Here is a 3,642-nt window from a genome sequence, read left to right as displayed (position 1 = left end):
GGTCCTCCATCGATAGTCGATATTGTTGGCGTATGATGTCTTGTATTCCGTCGCAGTATAATCCAGGGAGTATTAGTGTAGCACCTAGACAGGCAGTTATGGACTTTCCGGATTAGGGTTTTTTCGCTATATATTTGTAGCGAGGGTTTTTTTCTCTGTAACGCAAGCAATACTGAGAGGTGTGAGGACGAGCGTTGGAACCCTATTCTCCATTGATAGTGAAGCATGATCTCATCTCACCGGGGACATAGGCAACCTTGCCGAACCTCGTAAATCCGTGTGCATTGTTTGTTTTGTTTTCCATTATCTTCTGCATCATTTTAGGGTTGCATTTCTACAGATATGACTAGGACAAGGGAGTCTCCCTGCCTTACTCCTGATCAGCCATCATGGTCTAGTGGAGGTGTTCTTCTGTTTCTCGCTCCATGCCATAGGGGAGCACCTCATGGCAGGGATGTCCCTTAGTCGATTTGACCTGCTCGTCTACCCCATCTCTTTAGTCAATGAATCTCTGGTGGTGTCCTCTTCTGATAAGGCCCTCGATAGCCTGCTGTAGTTCCTAGCAGTTATACCGGGTGTGGTCGTGGTCTCGATGGTAATCGTAGAATTTTCTACAATCACAGAGCTCTGACGGTGCCTTCAATCTCCTTGGGCCTCTGAGGCAATCCCTTTCATCAGCACTGATCTGTATAAGGATTTGAGACTTGCGTTGGGTGAGTGGTGTGTAGCCGCCATATTCTTTTCTCGAAGCTCCACAGTCTCCATCATCGAGTGCTTTTCACAGTTTTCCCTGTCTTTGTCTCCTTTGTGAGCATCTTTCTTCTTGTCTCCAGAGCTTCTATGGTTGGCCATTATTTCCTCAACATTGATGTACTTCCAAACCTTTTATTATAGCTTAAAGAGCGTAAGTTATCGTGTTGAATACCGTTTTGGAGTGCCATAAGTTCCACGGTTGGATTAAAATCCTTCACTTTCAATTTCTCCAAGTTAAACCGGCACACGAATTGCTGCTGGCTATCACTAGGATGGTGCTTCATAGCCATCAAACTCGCCAAGGTCTTTTGACGCATTCTACTCCCCATGAAATTCTCCAGAGACATCTTACTTAGTTGCTTGAAGTTGCATACAGAACCTTATTGGAGTCGAGAAAACCAGACCATTATTGGCCTCTGTATCAATGCAGAAAATACTATGCACAGTATCAGGAATTGGATCCTTGTAGTAATATGATGGACTTGTACACCTGGAGGTGCTTCTGGGGGTCTTTCATCCCATCATACAGCTAGAAGACTAGTATCTTAAAGAACATTAGGAGGGGAGTTCTCACGATTTCTTCAGACAAAGGAGATACATGCCCGCCCCCTTTTGCTCCTCTCACTCACCTAGGACCTGATCCACCTTCGCTCGCAACTCCCTAAACTTGTGATCCATTTGTCTTTGTTTTTTCTTCACTGGCAAGCACATCTATGCACTCCTCTCCTGTGGCTGCCTTCTAGTGTAGCAGACGTGCCTACCGCTTGGTATTCGGTTGTTGACCCCTCTTGGGCATTTCTTTGAGGAAACCTATTGTGGCTATGCTGGTGCGAGCTATCGTTAGCCAATATAGAAATGTTAGAAAGGGGTTTCTGGCGATCCCCCTAGTGGCTCTTATCCTCCTCTCGTGGTGGGGCCTTTCCTAGGTTCTTTGAGACATCCATCATCACCCTGGTGAGGAGCTCAAGCTCTTTCTATAGTGCATTGAACCGTTCTTCTGTGATTGGCGGTTGCGCTAGGGGAGGGGCTGATTGCTATACCTTCAAGGAGCATGTATTGTCCTTAACCAACAGATCCTACTCCATCTTGTCTTTGGCCTTTTGGTGATCGTTTGGCAGTGTTGAGGGTAGGGGATAAGGACAACATCCTTGAGACTTTCTTGAATACATCTTAGCTCCTCGCACCATCTTGCACACTTTGAACCCTCAGTTGGCTTCCATTCCCATAGACAGTGCCAATATTATACTGTAAATTCTTGCCTCCTCACTACCTGTATGTCACAAATGAAGAACTAATCCTAGAGCCGATCTCCAGGAAAGGCTCTCTGAAGCTCAAGTTAGAACTGGTGACGAGAAGGGAAAAACCACTCCTGAGCTATGAGGGTTCAATATTACTTACCTTCCTTCCTTACTCAGGCCCCCTCTTATATCGCATTGGCAAGCTTCCTTGTTGGCCTATGGATCCCTTTCCCGTATCCTCTGGCCATGTCAAAGCGTGCTTTATTCTGTCCTTATTCATGCTGAGGTTGCTGATCTCCTAATGAGCACTTCCAGATCCTAATGGTTAACCTTAAAACAACTTTAGAGCAATCCCTCACGATTTTAAAATGCATCATCTGAGCTATCAAAGTACATAATGGAGAGATAGTGTCCTCTTTGGACCCACATCATGTCATCATCTAATAACAACATCATCTGAGGTATTAAAGTACATAGTGGAGTGATAGTGTCATTTTTGGACCCACATCATGCCATCATCTAATAACTTCTTAACCCTTAAGTCTCATTTACTCATTTTTTTTGGTTTTATCTCTTAACATTTTTTTTAAACACGTTATGACTATATAAGGGGGTAGATAAAGGTTATCGATTAGTCCAATCTCTTTCCTTGATCAATGTGAGACTAAAAACTTTGTCTCGTTAACGTTTTTTCTATTTTTTTATCCAACCTACGAAAATCAACGGATTTGAGTTATTATTTCTTGAGTGTGCCAACTCCACTCATCGGTAAGAGAAAAAAGACTGACGGGGAGAGGGTTTTACCTTATGAATTAGTGATGCCAACAAGGTGTGAATTTACCAGAATGTCGGGAGTGGAACAAGTTGGTCCACAACCAATTGGATTTGCTGAGTGCTGACGATGCGTCAAACCGATGGCTTTCAAATTTCCACGACAAGCGCCCACAATGCCACCTCACTTCCCGCAACGGCAGTGGAGGACAAGGAGTCATACAAAGCGACTTTTGAGGTAGAGAATGACTATTGAGTAGGGAAGGTCAAGGTTGGTAATGTGTCATGCCATCGACACCACCAAAGTAATAGAAACGGAGACAGTGGAACAGGAAACGTGGTCATCTGAGTTACTGTCACCAACGGGGTTCTTCCTCCGTTCTCATCTCGTTCCCCTTTAAATCGGTTTAAGCCAAATCAGGCCAAGTGTCTCTTCTCCAAGTACGTTCAAAAAGTAAACTAACTGGGCTAAATAAAGTAACAATCTCTTAATCATTATTCGGTGCTTACTTTAGTAGTTCGAGTGGGGCTGGGGTTAAATTGGTGTCTTTGTTATGATTGTATCGTTGACTTTATATTTGAAAGTTTTTTTCTTCCTATTTTCATGGATAAGCATGGATTTGCTTCACAGTATCCTGTCGGGTATCAACTAGTTCCACCGATACCGATATCATTTTATGTATCGATATTAGGTAATATATTTTCCCCGAAGATATTCATACCATCTTTTTTTGAATGTCAACCAAGTATCGATATTAGTATCAACCAATATCGATTCTAAATCAGTGGATCCAATACTGATTCCTAAAACTAATGTCTCGTGGTTTGTCATGTAAAAATATTGAAAAGGGTTAAAAAAAATTTACGTTAATTTATAATT

This window comes from Macadamia integrifolia, chromosome 6 (genome assembly GCF_013358625.1).
Source record: "Macadamia integrifolia cultivar HAES 741 chromosome 6, SCU_Mint_v3, whole genome shotgun sequence".
NCBI lineage: Eukaryota > Viridiplantae > Streptophyta > Magnoliopsida > Proteales > Proteaceae > Macadamia > Macadamia integrifolia.
This window is presented reverse-complemented; position numbering follows the sequence as displayed.